This window comes from Nicotiana tomentosiformis, chromosome 9 (genome assembly GCF_000390325.3).
Source record: "Nicotiana tomentosiformis chromosome 9, ASM39032v3, whole genome shotgun sequence".
Classification (NCBI taxonomy): domain Eukaryota; kingdom Viridiplantae; phylum Streptophyta; class Magnoliopsida; order Solanales; family Solanaceae; genus Nicotiana; species Nicotiana tomentosiformis.
Genome location: NC_090820.1, coordinates 92,702,622 through 92,720,149, shown reverse-complemented (window position 1 = coordinate 92,720,149; position 17,528 = coordinate 92,702,622). Strand labels below are relative to the sequence as shown.

Genomic DNA, 17,528 nt, shown 5'->3' with positions numbered 1-17,528 from the left:
GGATCAGGTTTAGGTACTCTGTGCTATGTGCTCCTCTATTATGCTGAGATGGGTTGTGAGGTTGTGTGATTATTTTCACGCATGTTGTAATTCCGTTCAGGCCTTGTGGCGATACGGGTAAGATGACCCTCGTAATGTTGATTTGCTCATTGCACCTTAGTTGTGCTTGCTTTCGTCCATGTTGTATTATTTCTATTTATTTTTCCCACGGTTATATCTGTGCACTCTATCGTGCTTGATATCGGCATTCAAGTGATCCGTGAAACCGAGCACTTTGGCTCGATGGGTATTCCTATATGGAATGATATATTTAGGAGCGGGCTGCATGCCGCTGTGAACACCTAATTTTTGACCGCACCAAAATTCGATACTATTTTAGTGCAAATATTTCTTTTAGGTCTAATCTTAATATTTTAAAATTTTATTTTACTCTTAATAGGTTTTATTTGAAAAAAATATATTAAAAACTACAAAAATAGTCACATTCTTAGAGTATAAATTTTATTTCTTTAAAAAAAATTAATTAATTATAATTAATTAATAATTAATTATAATTATATATATATATATATATATGGTTTCTTTTTATTAGAATTTTTAATAAGTTATGATATTTTTCGTAGTATCATTTAAAGAACATGTAAATATTTAGTTTTCCTATATTGTAAGAAATGTTGGTTATTCTTCTTATCTTCATAATTTAATTAACTTTTAAAATAAAAGACAAAAAAAAAAATTCAAAAATGAAGTAAAATCACGTTAAAGTGATAAAGTTTGAAATCTGATTTTTACTTTAAAAAATCTGATCAATCCCAACTTCCCCCACCCCTCACGTCACTCTACACCAATGCACACACTCAAGCCCCAATCCCCATGTCCCCCACTCTTTCACGCGCACACACGCCAACACATTAACTTCCTTCACCCATACATCTACATATAATACACACACATTACATAAAAGAGAAGAAGAAAAAACTGGGAACAGAGGAAAAAACGAGATTGAGAGAAAATGAGAAAGAAGGGAATCTGAAAATAAAAATCAGCACTAAACAACCATCTCTTTGATACCATTAACGTCACTTTTGCTCCTTCTTTAACCATCTCCTTCATTCCTTTTTCACCACTGTTTTCAGCTATTAAAAGCGGTTTTCCATCTCCATAAACCACCACAGTCCTCCTCTCGATAAGGTGTGTCAAGGTGATTCGAGTTATTTGCGGTTCTGTTTAAAAGACGAGATTGCCGTTCAAGTTTTGCGACAAAGGTTCTTGTCCTCTTCTTTTGATAAGTTTAACTTTTGCTAATTGAAAGATACTCCTGTACAAGTCTTGCCTTATCAATATTGAAGAAAGTTTACTTCGTTGAGGTAACAATTTTTATAGTCTCTGTCTATTGAAGCTTTCAAATACGTGCTTGATTAGTTATATAAAGCTCGTGAAACTAGGTTTAAAATTTAGTTTACAATCATCTATACCATGGTTCATTTTTCTTTCTATTTATTGTCTCATTAATATTTTGGGTCACTTTTGTTTCGATTTAATTTTTGAGTCTGATATAATTGGGTTGGCATATAATTGAGTTTACATCCGAGTATGCTTAGTTTGATATGTCTTCTGTCGAATATGTTTCAAGATTGGTTCGTTGTCTTTTTTTTTTTTTGAAAGTTCATATGATTAACCTCATTGATCAACTTGTATTAATATTTCTGCTTTTCTTGTTTACTGCATGAATTATTCTTTTTAGTATTAAACTTGTCTTCTAGAGGTAATTAATGGGAAATTAAGCTAGGAAGGAATTCATTCCACAAATTATTGGGTTTTCCATTTTGTCGTACCTTAGATCCATTTTAATCTCCTATCCTTCAGTGACTAACTTGTTCTGTTCATATCTATTTTATTCATTCAATAGATTTTAATCTAGTTTCATAAATTGGTTAGTAGTAAAATATAGGAGATTATGTTGGGCCATGGTGGGTGTCAGACTATAATTGCATTTAAGACCTCCAGCATATTTATGGGCTAATTAAAAGATAAATGAACACGAATAAGTTATCCCATCTCTTGTAAATTAATAGCTATCAAAGTAACTCCAAAATATGCTAGTAAGTTTTAGAAGAACTTTAAATATTAGCTCATGTGTTCATACATGAACCTTAGATTGATATGCTTAAGTAATAAAAGGGTCATGTGCGCATTCCTGTGTCTCGATGCCTTAAAATTTAAAATAATTATATTTGACCATGTGTATATGTCGTACCATGGTTTAGCATTCATTTTCAAATAAATACCTTGTGTTCATACTGCATCTAGGTTAAAATAATTAATAAAATATAATAAATTAAGTGGTAATAGATAGACAAACCATAACCAATAAAAATACAAGAATAGCCAAAAATTGATTTAAGCTTGATATAAGTCAATAAAAGCGACCGTGCTAGAACCACGGGACTCGAGGGTTGCCTCACACCTTTCCCTCGGTCAACAGAATTTCTTACTCAGTCTTCTATTTTCGTAGACCATAAATTATGAGTCAAACCTTCCTTTTGATAAGGGATTCAAATGAAAGGTAACTTGGAACACCAAAATTCAATTCCAAGTGGTGACTCTAAATAATAAATAATCCCTTTTCAAAACGTCACTTCAATTGGAAAAACTCTTCTAACTCAACCTCGCAATAGGGTTGCGGGAAAAAAGAGGTGTGACAGCCACAATGGATGTTATGGAGAATACCCTTCCTTGTGTTTATTTGGTGTTTTGTTTTCCCTCTGTGGGATGAGTTAATGAAACTGTACTTTTGTTGTTGTATCTATTGTATTTTCTAGAGAGTCCTCGTGTCTTGCTTTCTTTCTATTTTTGTTGCCTATCTAAGATATTGTTGGTTGGGTGTACGGACAGTGTTGGGAGAGAATCCATGTGGTTCCGTGATGAGTTATTAGTTGGGGTGCTTGTATTGGCTAAGATGAAATTTCTAGACTTGGGAGTTGCATTATCGTATCAAAATGAGGAGTGTTTGGAGGGATGATGCTATTTACGCTCAAAATTGGGTAATGGCCCTTAACGGACGAGAGAGCTTCTTGGCTTGTTGATTTCATGGGTGGTTATGAGTTTCTTCATGTTTCTTTTATCATGGACAACATTGTGGAGCTCCGGAATAAGGTTTTATTCGATATGAAGTGTATTACTGGTATCCAGATTGTTATTAGGCAGCTATGGCGGTAAAAAGTTATTGCCCAGGCATCGGAGTTGTGTGGAACATCATGTGATTGCATCCTGGGTTGGGGTTGCAGCTCGATTCAGCTCGTGCTAGCTTATACAGTGTGTGAATGCGAAGTTCGAGTGTTGTAAGAAATTTCGAACGTTGGAAAATTGGTTTTAAGGTTTATGGGATGAGGTCAAAATAATGATCTTCAGTTATGTCGTGTGGTCAAGCTTCCATGGGTTAGGGTGACGTGGGATCACTCCCATGTATGTGTATGGTAAGGTCACACAGTGATTTGATGGCTCTGGAATGATCCTGGCACGTTCGAGGATGAACGTATGTTTAAGTGGGGGAGAATGTAATGACCCGACTGGTCGTTTTGGCAATTAGCGTCCCGTTCAGTGGCTTAAGGTCTCGAACAACTTTGTATTATGTATTATGACTTGCGTGTACGGTGGAGTTCGGGTTTCGGATGATTTGGGATTAATCTGGAAGAATGATTCTTGTTTTTTGAAACTTAAGCGGTAAGAGTTGGTCGAAGTTTGACTTTTATGTAGACGACCCAGGAATGTTGTTTCGATGATTTAAATAGTTTCGTATGGTAATTTTGGTCTTAGGCGTGCGTCAGGATTTGAATTTGGAGTCCGTAGGTTAACTTGATGCATTTCGGCAAAAATTGGAAATTTGAATGTTAGAAATATTCGTAAGTTTTACCGACAGTTGACTTTATTGATATCTGATTCAGATTCTAATTCCGGAAGTTGAAATAGGTCTGTCATGTCATTTATGTCTTGTGTGCAAAATTTAAAGTCAATCGAAGTTGTTTTGGTATGAATCGGCATTAGTTTTGGAAGTCGGATGTTCATAGTTTTAATAGGTTTGATTTGAGGTGCGATTCGTCGTCTTGATGTTGTAGTTTGTGATTTGAAGCTTTGAGTAAGTTCATATCATATTTTAGGACTTGTTGGTATGTTTGGATGGGGTCCCGGTGATCTTAGGTGTGTTTCGGGTGAGTTTTGAACAAGTTTGGGCATTTCGACACTTTGATGATGTTCTGGAGCAGTTGAAATACGGAGGGCACATTTTGAAGTGAAGAGGCAAAGCCTCATGTGCGGACCGTAGTGGAAAATGTGCGAACCGCAGAGGAAAAGTGCGGACCGCAGCAGGGGAAATCTGCAGGTTTGATGGTCTGATTTCTGAAGCTTATATCTTTTAATTTATAAGAAATTTGGAGATGATCCAAGCATGAAAGTTGTAGCTCTTTGAGTTTAGTTTCCAGAAAGTTAAATCACTCATCATTTTAATATTTGTACCAAATGTTATGGTTAATTTACTAAATCCTGATAGTGCATTTGTTGCTGAAGTGAGGCCGCACAATTTGGATCGCGGCCGCGGAACTCTGAAGTGTGGACCACAAAACAAAATATGTAGCCAACACTTTGGGAGATCAGATGTGGTACCATATAAATGAGGGTTTCATCTCATTTTTTATTTTTGGACCTAGAGAACTCTGTTTGTGGCAATGTTTCGTAGGTTTTTCAAGTAATTCATCGGGGTAAGTGATTCTAACTCGGTTTTGGCTATATTTCACGATTTTATTGTCATTTTCATCATTTAATTAGTGATTTGAGTTGAAAATTTGAGAAAAATTGTAGAAACTTCATAGGTTTTAATTTGAGGATTTGAAGGTTAAGTTGTGATCGGATTTGAGAAATTTTGGTATGGTTGGACTCGTATCGAAATGGGTGTTCGAATTTCGTGATTTTTTGTCGGATTCCGAGGTGTGGGCCCGAGGTTGATTTTTGAGTTGACTTTTTAGTGTAAAATTAAAAAGTCGACGTCTTATTATTCGGAATTGTTTCCTATGGATTTTAATTATTTTATAAAATTATATTGGCTAGATTTGAGCCGTCTGGAGGTCGTTTCACGCGAGAATGCCATTTTAGAGTATCTACCTAACTTCGTAAAGTTAAGTATCTTGCCTAACATTTTGTGAGGGAAACTACCCCTTAGGTTTGAGATAATTGTGTTATTTGTGTTATGTGAAAGTCGTGTGCGCGAGGTGGCGAGTGGGTACACGGCCTATATGTGGTAATTAACCGGTTTCGAGCATCTATATACTTCCCGTGCCTTTACTTGATATTTTGCACTCTTATGCTTTAGTTGAAGATGTTGCCTTCCTTATTGTATCGTGACCTCTTAATTGTTGAGTTCCTTCTATGACTCTGTGCTTATCTGCTACCTGTACTAATTGTTGTGATTGCACATCTTAGTTATCACGTGCCTTACTTGTCTTGTCATTTTTGTAAGTTTTTTGTATTCCTTTGATTTTTACATGATTCCTTTATTGCCGTGTACTCATACCCTTGATTGTAGAAATTTCTGTAAATTGAGTTATTGAATTGTTTGTGTTGATTTAAATTATTATGGATTGGGTTGGACGTTGCAACAGGTGGAATAAGGGAGAATTCATATTGATATGGTGGGATCGGGTTGCGCGCCGCTACATGTAAAATAAGGGTGGATTGATATGGTAAAATACGGGTGAATTATGAAATTGACTCTGATTATATGGTGGGGTTGGGTTGCGCGCTGCAACATATATTTAGTTATTATTATTGATATTTATATGGTGGGATAAGGGTGGATAGTGTTGTACGGTGGGACGGGTTGCGTGCCGCAACAGTTTATGTGTTTTGTATTCCTTGTTATGTTATGTTGGCTTTGGTTCTTTCGTACGAGACTCTGTGGATTTGGTAGTACTGGTTTTTACTAGTTTTTGAGGATTGAGTTGTTTTTCATTGATTTTATGCCTCGCCGTCACTTCTTGTTTTTTTTTCCTATCACTATTATTTTGCTGAATTGATTTTAAAGATAAATTTACTATGCTGAGTCATTTTCTCATATCCTTCTGAGTTGTTAGTAACATAGTGGTTTTAAATAAAAGAATTAATAACATGTTTACCTTATGTGACTCTTAATTTAGCACTCGTCATTTCATTCGGTACTTTACTATTTTTAATAGTCGTCATATTTCACTTTAATCGATTTATCAAGTTAATCTCCTTACCCTATATGATGTTTCTACCTTACTTGAAAAGGAAGTGTTATTATTTTTTAATTTAATAAATTCTATATTCAATCAGTAACTTACCAGATACTTTATTTTAATTGAAAATATTATTTCCTTCTCCCAAATGATTTCAAAAATAAACTCATTTTTCTCAATTGATTTACTATTTTATACTATGTTATTATTTTGCTTTAATGTATGATATTAAATCTCCTGAATATTTTAAAGTAATATCTAATACGGGTACAAGATACATGGTAGCACGTGGATTTTGCTGTGCGAAACTGATTTGGAAAAATATGGGCACAAGGTGCCATGTGTGTAAGGTTTGGAAGTTATGACTTAAAATCTGAGATTACAAGATGTGATACTCGGGGTAATTCTTATTGAAATCCGTGCATTTAGAATGATTTGATTGACTGAGCTGTCATCGGTTTCCCTTACCTGAACACATTCACATTGCTTCTGTACCCCGACTGTGTTATTGTGTAATTACTTGGATGTTCTCATTGCCTTTCGTGCTCCCCTTATTTTTATTGTTGATTGTGATTTGAAATCTTTCTGTATTTGGCCTCATATTGATATTTCTTTCTTGTTAGTTTCATGTCATATCCTGCACGGGTGTTTCATGTCTGGTAGGTATCTTGACTTGACTTCGTCACTACTCTACCGAGGTTCGGCTTAATACTTATTGGGTACCGCTGTGGTGTACTCATGCTACGCTTCTGTACATTTTTGTGCAGATCCAGGTACTTATGATCGAATTGGTTGAAGACTTATGTCTGCGCTGCTGGAGACTTCAAGGTATATATGTTCAACGTTCGCAGGCCCCGAAGTCACTTTTTGTTGTAATTTATTTCCATTGTTTCCTATTATTCCGGCACAATGATGTACTTCTTATTTATAGTTACTCTTAGAAAGGCTTGTGACTTGTAATATCGGTTTTAGAATTTTGTAACTGAGGTTGGTTGACTATGTTGTTACATAAATTATTTAATTTATTGTAGTTAAGTTAGTTAAATTTCATTAGTGATTAGTATGTGTTAGGCTTACCTAGTTTTAGATATTAGGTGTCATCATCACTTCTTCAGAGGGATTTTTAGGTCGTGACATTTTGTTTTTTGAGTTGTGCGAGGAAGAATTGGAAGAAAGGGGAGTATTTATGGGGGAAGTAGAAAAACAAAGGCACATGGATTGTGCGGGAACAAAGGAACTAAATAGGTTTTGTTTAGGGATTAGTCTCGTATAAGGGCATTCAGTCTCTTTTGTTCTTTATTCCATTGGTACTATGCCCTACTTTTGTCACCCCACCTAAAAATACTAGACTGGACCATTGAATGGGTTTTCTTTTATATTTAATAAAAGGCCAGCTCGATTTACTTAGACTTTCGTGTGTAGGGTTTGGAGAAGGGACGAATCACATTGAATATATTGTATGTAAAAGTGCTTTGCATGCATGTTTTTATACAAAGTTATTTTCACGACTTGAATCTGTAATCTTACATGAAAGTAACTCTTCCAGTTGCAGTAAGGCTTTGATTGGTAAATGGTTTTTAATATAATATAAATAACAATGGTGAAGTTATCTCTGTATAATCTATAGGTCACGAGTTCGAACCCGTGAAAGCAGTCACTAATTCTTGAGTTACGGTAGGTTGTCTACATCAAATTTCCCTAAGGTACAACTATTTCCCGATCCGTGCGTGAATGTAGAATATTTTGTGCACTAAACTGCTGGTGGTAGGAGCCAGGATAATACATAGGGGGTAATGGGGGTACATTTTAATTTGTACCTGTTTCAGGGGCGGCTTAACAGTATTTGTGGCCTAAAGCCAATGTTGATAAGAGGCCCTAATATATATATATTCTAATATTTTGAGATACAAAATTATTAATAAATTTTTATAATCGATCTCTCCTAAAAATATTTTGGACAATATTAAAATAGTTTTTAACTCTTTTATTTTAGTTTTGTACAACTTGATTCATATTTTTCCTGGCATATTTAAATTCTAATAAATGAATAAAAGACAATATATAACTATGAAGTAAGAATAAAATGAGATGATAATAACACTTGAAAGTTATAATAATAGAATTTAATTCAAGAAAAATGATGACTTGGTTTCAAGATATCTTTTTGCTCCTTCAATAACACAAAATATTTGAAACTTCAGGAAAAAACAAAAAAGAATGCACGATATATGATATCAATAGTATTTTTAAGCTATGTGGGTTTTCGAATAATATTACTCCTACTAAGTTATCAGACTTAAACCCGAAAAAAGCAAGAAAGAGAATATATAAGAGTATAAAGTTATGCGAACGAGTAACTCTTGGACAAACCAAAAAAGAAAATGAATAGTGTAAAATATGATTTAGTACTACATATTTTCCGATGAAAAAATGGGTAAAAAGTGGAATATAATAATTTTACTTGTTAGATTTTTTGTTCATACAAAAAAAGGTTTGAAAGAAATTCGCATTTATAAAAAGTATTACGCGCACTTCAATTAGTTACACATCTATTCTTTCCTTTTATAAAAAAAAAATCTAATTTTCAAGGTAAAAACTACTCATTATTTTCTAAAACAGCCTATAAATCTATTTTGATATTAAAAAAATGGGGCCCCCAAAATTTGGGGGCCTCAAGCAAATGCTTTAGAAGCTTTACCCTATAGCCGGCCCTGACCCGTATATATAGTTACATTTTAGTTACTTTGTTGGAAACAACTTGAAATAAAAAAATTTATCTAGAGGGGAAAGATAGAAATGATCAACAAATAAATCTATCCACTTTTGGTGATTCAAGTTGGTTGGATTTTATGATGTTTATTACCCTTTGAAGTGGGACTTTCTCGGTTCTTTTTCAGCTCTGTTCTTATTTAGGCAGACTCCAACTTTCTCTAAAAAAAAGTATCCTCGTCTTCGGCACTGGATGTGGAAAGTAGTGAGTGCTACAAGGTGTTGTTGCTGCAAAACAAAAAATAGAGCGTCCTCAGTACTAGGCGCCGGCCCATATTAATGTGGAGTCATCATCTCGGCCATCTCTAGGTAAAGATGGCCTAGAGATGGTAAAGAATTCTGCTTCCTTGAAACCCAAACACACCCACATGGTAAAGAATCTGATACCCCTCTTTGTTTACTGAATTGTGTGTACCATTTCATAAGTTTATTGTATTATTAGAGACGGAATATATTGGATTTAAATTAATTCCATACACTACATTTGTAACTAATGTTTACACTATTACAAAGTAATGAAGCTTGTTATAAGAAGAAGTTCAATTTATTTTTTATATCACCAAATTGGATTCATTATAAAGAGTTACTTAAAAATATGTCTTTGATGGAGAGATTGGACAAAGTCTCCAAGGAGATTGATGCCTCTTATGATAGTTTCTGCAGCAAAGTGATCAACACTTTGAATTACTTTCTTGGAAGGAATTAATTATGTGGAATGTTAAAACTATGACCTTTTTTTTTTTTTAATTTTGTTAAGACTTTATTATTTCTCGTGCTTGCTCAGGCATATGGCCAACTATGGGCCAATTATGACTGCTTAACTATTGTGTATATAGGTATTGCATGCATCTTCTCTATATGTTATTATCTATCATTGTCTATGTTATAAATCTGTATTGTTGTAATAAACAATTAAACCATTAAACTTTCTGAAATATATAAACAAAACAGAAAGTTAGTAATACTTGTTTAACTAAATAAATTTTGGAAAAACAGTATAGAAATAAATCGAGCCCACTGAATACACAGTGTGTCCTTAAGGAAATTATTCCTCTCAAGTACCCGAGGTGCTGGAATATATCCTCCCAGGATAGAACGATTTAACTCACCAGAGTGTTGGTATCAAAAACGCCGGTGAACAGCGAGCCACTCGAAGGCTGTAAAATACACTGGAATTTTTGTGCAGAAAAAGAAGAAGAAGATCAGAAAATTTCGTAAGGAAAGATTGTGGGATTCAAAGTATATTTATAGAGTTGCTGGCATTGTTTCTGAAAAGGTTTGTAACCTTTGAGAAACAGCCATGGCTGTTGGAACAGGTTGTTCGAAATATTGCGGGAAAACGGATTTAAAATAATTCGGGAAAGAAAACGGGCCTGACCGGACCGGGTCGCGGATCATGGGTTATTCTGAATTAAATTTTTTCGTTAATTAATTAATTAAATAATTGAAAGGAATTTTGTCCAAAAAGATTAATCAATCAATCTTTGACCAAATCCGAAGCCGAAGCCGAGCGAGCGACGAAGACAATGGCGCGAGGCTTGCCTTCTTCTTAACTCTTTAAGAGTTAGAAGAAGAGCAATTATATATATACCCATCAAAAGCCTTTTCTTCCTCCAATATGGGACAATGTCCCTTTGCCAAGGAGGAAAACTCAAATATTTTATTTTTCCTCCATTTCTCATTACCCCCTTTAAGCTACACAAACTTAAAATCCCAACAATCCCCCACATGAATGGGGAATGGCTATAAAATAAAGGAATGTGCGGACGCGTGTGTGTTTTACATGCAAGAATTAATTGCACCTAGATAAGTAGGTTTTCCTTTGAACTTTCCGTAGTGAACTTATATCGGATATACTCGGTCAATCGGTAGATTTGATATCTTTGAACCGTCAAGCTTTGTTATACACCTAAACAACATAAGTCACACAATCAATCCTTAACCATCTATGGTTCTCACGGTTGTGTTCGTTTCAGCCATGAACACTGCCTAGTTTCATGAGTACTTAGAGAATGGGTCTTTACTTTCATTCCCCTTGAAGCGGCTTATACTTCACACTCACATAGGTGATTTCTAAATATGTAATCCTATAGACACACTATCTGGTCATATCCTGCCACACTTAGCAAATCATTAAAAAACCTTTAAGCTTTGTTGACTCATCAAAAAGCCTTAATGCTTTACCTCGATTTCTGAACATTGTCTGCATCACGAGAATGGGTTGAGTTAGTTGACAATGTTGAACCGCCATTCATAACTTTGTTTGATCTCTTTGAACCTAGCTCATGGGATCTCCAGTCTTCTAGGTAGAGTTACCGCCATGATGACTTTTCCTAGACCTTAACCCCATTCCCTTTGATGATCTTTCAACTGCCTCTCTAGATAGGCCTTTTGTAAGTGGATCCGACCTCTTGACTTTACGTAGTCAATTGTGATAAGACCTCTAGAGAGTAGTTGTCTAACGGTATTGTATCTCCGTCGTATATGACGAGATTTTTCGTTATACATAACGCTCCCTGCCCTGCCTACTTGACTATCACAATGTAGACAAATAGGTGCCAAAGGTTTGGGCCAAAATGGAATATCTTCCAAGAAGTTCCGGAGCCATTCAGCTTCTTCACCGGCCTTATCTAAAGCTATGAATTCAGATTCCATTGTAGAACGGGCGATGCACGTTTGTTTGGATGATTTCCAAGACGCTGCTCCACCCCCAATTGTGAAAGCATATCCACTTGTGGATTTAACTTTAGATGATCCAGTGATCCAATTTGCATCACTATATCCCTTGATCATGGAGGGATATTTGTTATAATGCAAAGCATAATTTTGGGTATGTTTGAGATACCCCAAAACTCGTTTTATTGCCATCTAATGTATGTGATTGGGATTACTTATAAACCGACTCAGTTTACTAATAGCACATTCTATATCTGGTCGCGTATAATTCATGATATAGATCAAACTTCCCAATACTCTTGCATAATCTAGTTGTGAGTCACTTTCACCTTCATTCTTTTGAAGTGCATAACTCACGTCAATTGGAGTCTTGGCAATTTTGAAATCCAAATACTTGAATTCGTCAAGTACCTTTTCAATGTAGTAAGACTGTGATAATGTTAGACCTTGTGGAGTCTTGTGAATTTTGATTTCTAAGATCACATCAGCAACTCCTAAGTCTTTGATATCGAATTTCCTAGCCAACATGCGCTTAGTAGCATTTATATCTGCCATGTTTTTGCTCATTATCAACATGTCATCAACATATAAATAAACAATGACTTCATGACCTGGAGTGTTTTTAATGTAAATACATTTGTCGCACTCGTTGATTTTAAACCCACTTGCCAACATTGTTTGGTCAAATTTGGCATGCCATTGTTTGGGTGCTTGTTTAAGTCCATAAAGCGACTTAACAAGTTTGCACACTTTCTTTTCTTTACCAGGAACCACAAAACCCTCAGGTTGTTCCATGTAAATCTCTTCCTCTAATTCTCTATTTAAGAAAGTTGTTTTAACATCCATTTGATGGATTTCAAGACCATACACGGCTGCTAGTGCCACTAACACCCTAATAGATGTTATTCTCGCTACTGGCGAGTGAGTGTCAAAGTAATCAAGTCCTTCCTTTTGTCTATAACCTTTGACAACAAGTCTTGCCTTATATTTGTCAATAGTGCCATCAGCTTTCACTTTTCGTTTAAAGATCCATTTCGAACCTAAAGGCTTATTTCCTGGAGGAAGATCTACCAATTCCCATGTATGATTATCCAAAATTGATTGAATCTCACTATTGGCCGCCTCTTTCTAGAATTCTAAATCAGAAGATGACATAGCTGCTTTAAAAGTTTGAGGCTCATTTTCAAGAAAGAATGTCACAAAATCTGGTCCAAAGTAAGTAGATGTTCTTTGGCGTTTGCTATGCATTGGATCTTCTATACTTGGAGTATTTTCCTTTGGTTCTTCCCGAGGTCGTTTAGGTCTTTCACTTAACGACTCACATTCAGTTTTATACGGATAGATGCTTTCAAAGAATTCAGCATTATCTGATTCCATTACCGTATTAACGTGAATTTCGGGATTATTGGATTTATGAACCAAAAATCGACATGCTTTACTATTTGTAGCATATCCAATGAAAACACAATCAATATTTTTTGGTCCGATTTTAACCCTTTTAGGTAAAGGAACTTATACCTTTGCTAGACACCCCCACACTTTAAAATATTTCAAGTTGGGTTTTCTTCCTTTCCATTTATCATATGGAATAGATTGCGTTTTGCTGTGGGGTACTCTGTTGAGTATTCGGTTAACTGTAAGGATAGCTTCGCCCCACAAACTCTGCGGTACAACTTATTAATAAAGAATTCATCATTTCCTTTAATGTCCGATTTTTCCTTTCCGCAATTCCATTGGATTGAGGTGTGTAAGGTGCAGTAGTTTGATGGATAATTCCATATTCCGAACATATTTCTGCAAACGAAGATTCATATTCTCCACCCCTATCACTTCTAATCATTTTGATCTTTTTATTCAATTGATTCTCCACTTCATTCTTGTATTACTTAAATGCTTCAATTGCTTCATCCTTACTATTAAGCAAATAAACATAACAATATCAAGTGCAATCGTCAATAAAAGTAATAAAATACTTTTTCCCACCTCGGGATGGTGTCGACTTCATATCACAAATGTCAGTATGAATTAAGTCTAAAGGATTTGAATTCCTTTCAATAGACTTATAAGAATATTTTACAAACTTAGACTCAACACATATTTGACATTTTGATTTATTACACTCGAATTCAGGCAATACTTCTAAATTAATTAACTTCCGCAAGGTTTTGTAATTGACATGTCCTAAACGAATATGCCATAAATCATTTGACTCCAATAAATAAGAAGAAGCTGAAATTTTATTCATACTGTCAATAACCATTACATTTAGTTTGAAGAGGCCCTCTGTGAGGTAGCCCTTTCCAACATACATTTTATTCTTGCTTACAACAACTTTATCAGAAAAAAATACACATTTGAATCCATTCTTAACAAGCAAATAAGTAGAGACTAAATTCTTCCTAATAGTAGGAACATGAAGAACGTTGTTGAGCATTAACACCTTGTCGGAAGTCATCTTCAGGAATTTCTTCCCATAACCTTCAATCTTGGCTGTTGCAGTATTTCCCATGGAAAGCTCTTCTTCGGGACCAGCAGTAGAGTAAGTCGCAAATGCTTCCTTGACAACACAAACATGTCGAGTGGATCCAGAGTCAATCCACCACTCCTTCGGATTTCCAACTAGGTTACATTCCGAAAGCATTGCACACAGATCATCAATGTCATCATTCTTCTCTACTATGTTGGCCTGTCCCTTCTTCTTATACTTTTTCGGGAGACGACAATCAGGGGCTTTGTGACCGGTTTTTTCACAATTGTAGTAGCTGCCCTTGAATTTCTTTTTGTTCTGCTCCTTAGTCTGTCCAGAAGACCTCTTTCTCTTCTTAATTTTTGGAGCAGTCTCCTCAACAATTTTAGCTCCCATGATCGTTGAATTTCCACGAGACTTCTTCTCGGCTATTTTGTTGTCTTCCTCAATCTTGAGACGCATCACAAGATCTTCCAACTTCATTTCTTTGCGCTTGTGCTTAAGATAGTTCTTGAAATCTCTCCACGAATGAGGCAGTTTTTCAATCATTGCAGCCACTTGAAATGCTTCATTCACGACCATACCTTCAGCAATAAGGTCATGAAAAATAAGTTGAAGCTCCTGAACTTGGGTTCCAACAGTTTTGTTGTCTATCATTTTATAGTCTAGAAACTTGGCAACCACGAACTTCTTCAAGCATGCATCTTCAGTCTTGTACTTCTTCTCAAGTGCGTCCCATAATTCTTTCGAAGTATTCATCGCACTATACACATTGTACAAGTCATCCTATAAAGTGCTTAAGATATAGCCTTTGCAAAGAAAATCTGCCTGCTTCCACGCCTCAACAATCATGAATTTCTCGTTGTCCGGCATATCCGTAGCAGGCACTGGAGGTTCTTCACTAGTGAATTTCTGCATACCAAGTGTGGTAAGCCAGAAGAACACCCTTTGCTGCCATCCTTTGAAGTTGGCTTCGGAAAATTTCCCCGGTTTCTCTGCCGGTGGAACAACAGTCCGGCTTGACGAGGTTATCATCATTGCCGCAGCAGTCGCAGAAGAATTTCCGTTATCAATTGCTATTTCTCACTGTAAACAACAGAAGAGTTCAATTAATGGCAAAACCAGAACAGTAAACAATACTGTTATTAACAACAAACAGTATGTATAATAAATAAAACCGAAGTTTATATATACTGTTTTATAGAAAACGATGAAGTTTTTTATGTTCTTCAAATTGTTTTCTGAATTTCAATACTCTGATGAAGTTTTTATATCTTCAAATCAGAAAAGTAAAATTCAAAATGAGTAGAAAACCACACAGGTTTTAATCTCCACAGACAAAATACAGAATATAATGGAATGATTTCCTTAAGATTGTTATAAATCTGTATTGCTGTAATAAATAATTAAACCATTAAACTTTCTGAAATATATAAACAAAACAGAAAGTTAGTAATACTTGTTTAAAGAAAAATAGTATAGGAATAAATCGAGCCCACTGAATACACAATGTATCCTTAAGAAAATTATTCCCCTCAAGTACCCGAGGTTCTGGAATATATCCTCCCAAGATAGAGCGATTTAACTCACCGGAGTGTTGGTACCAAAAACGCCGGTGAACAGTGAGCCACTCAAAGGTTGTAAAACACACTGGAATATTTGTGAAGAAAAAGAAGAAGAAGATCAGAAAATTTCGTAAGGAATGATTCTGGGATTCAAAGTATATTTATAGAGTTGCTGGCATTGTTCCTGAAAAGGTTTGCAACCTTTCAGAAACAGCCATGGCTGTTGGAACAGCCAAATCCTAATCCAAATCCAAATCTGAATCCGAAGCCGAAGTCGAAGCCGAAGCCGAGCCGAGCAAGCGACGACGACGACGGCGCGAGGCTTGCCTTCTTCTTAACTCTTTAAGAGCTAGAAGAAGAGCAATTATATATATACCCATCAAAAGCCTTTTCTTCCTCAAATATGGGACAATGTCCCTTTGCCAAGGAGGGAAACTCAAATATTTTATTTTTCCTCCATTTCTCATTCACCCTCTTTAAGTTACACAAGCTTAAAATCCCAACAGTCTATGTATCTTCTCTTCTTTTTGATTAATGTCAAAGGAAGAGAAGAAAAAAAGGATAAAGATAGGGAGAACAATACATGATGAAGAAACACAAAGACAATATAAGGGTAGAACTGTTGAATTGATGATAGCAAGCAAAATGGATACAATGTGAAAGTGAAGTGTCAAATAAATAATATCCTAAAATCTTTAACTCTTTTTGTTTATTGTCATCATGAAAAATGGCGAGATTTTTAGATTTTGAATTGTAATGATGACCAAACCAAAAGTCAAAGACAATCTACTAATGTCTCTACTACTTATGCAGGTCAATTATCCAGAGCACAAGAAGGGAAATCTCTATAAACAGTGCACCAGAATAGGAAAGAATAAGAGAATGTGCAATGGCAGACACACACAACTATCATTCCATCAAAAGCGTACATCAATGAAATACGGAAGGAAAGGAAATCAATCAACTATGTAAAACCTACGGAAGTAAATCAGAAGAATCAAATTAGACATCCGGGAAGAAGACTACAAGAATGGAAGGCCTTGAATTCAAGACCATCAATGATGATCTAACAAATTGGTTGAATTTGAATCCAGTCATGTTTCATATGCTGGATTCAAGAGGCAATCCTTGGGTCCTACTCTTAGAATACACTGCCTAAAAAAGAAAAATCATAATCAGCAATTTTTCAAGTCTAAACGCAAGGAATAAAGAGCCTCATCAAGAACTATATAAGAAGAGAAGGAGAGACATGGAAGAATTATACAGCTTTCATATAATTTTTTACTTTTTCTACTTCTTAGAAACACTGTATTCCTAAGCTTACTAGTGTCTCAAAAGATAGAGAAAAAAAAAACAAGTTAAAGATTGTGACAAGATTTCATATTGTAATTCGTTTGTGGTAAACGTAAGAAAAACCACACTCTAATTTGTAACTATTCGATTGAAGATCTAAGAAAACCCTTATGACCCAAAGGAACTGGATGTAGGTGCCACACCGGTATATAAACCAGTATAAAAATTTGTGTCTTTCCTATTTTTTTCTTTATTATTTATTACATATATGTGTTGAACTAACTATTTCTTGTTGAACAACAATAGTCAACCAAGAACAAAGTTAGTTGACTAAAGAATTTTTACAATTCACTTCCCTCTTGTACTTCCAAACAATTCATCGTCCAAAAAAAAACTCTTAAATCTTCGGCCAATGCTAATTGGATTACAGATTCAGTTCCATAAATCTCTTAACTTAATGTGATGTCTTATTGTTTCCCTTCCCGCGGTACTGCCAAGTCCTTTTTAATA

At 35.3% G+C, this 17,528-nt stretch overlaps 2 long non-coding RNA genes across 2 annotated transcripts; both read left to right on the top strand.

The window, feature by feature from the left end:
- The first annotated feature begins 932 nt into the window (after positions 1-932).
- LOC104105780 (uncharacterized) lies at positions 933-7,296 on the top strand. Its single transcript, XR_688439.2, has 2 exons — positions 933-1,367; positions 7,016-7,296. It is a non-coding gene; the product is annotated as an uncharacterized lncRNA (long non-coding RNA).
- Positions 7,297-8,849: 1,553 nt separating this feature from the next.
- LOC138899419 (uncharacterized) lies at positions 8,850-17,158 on the top strand. Its single transcript, XR_011411011.1, has 2 exons — positions 8,850-9,388; positions 16,539-17,158. It is a non-coding gene; the product is annotated as an uncharacterized lncRNA (long non-coding RNA).
- The last annotated feature ends 370 nt before the right edge of the window (positions 17,159-17,528 follow it).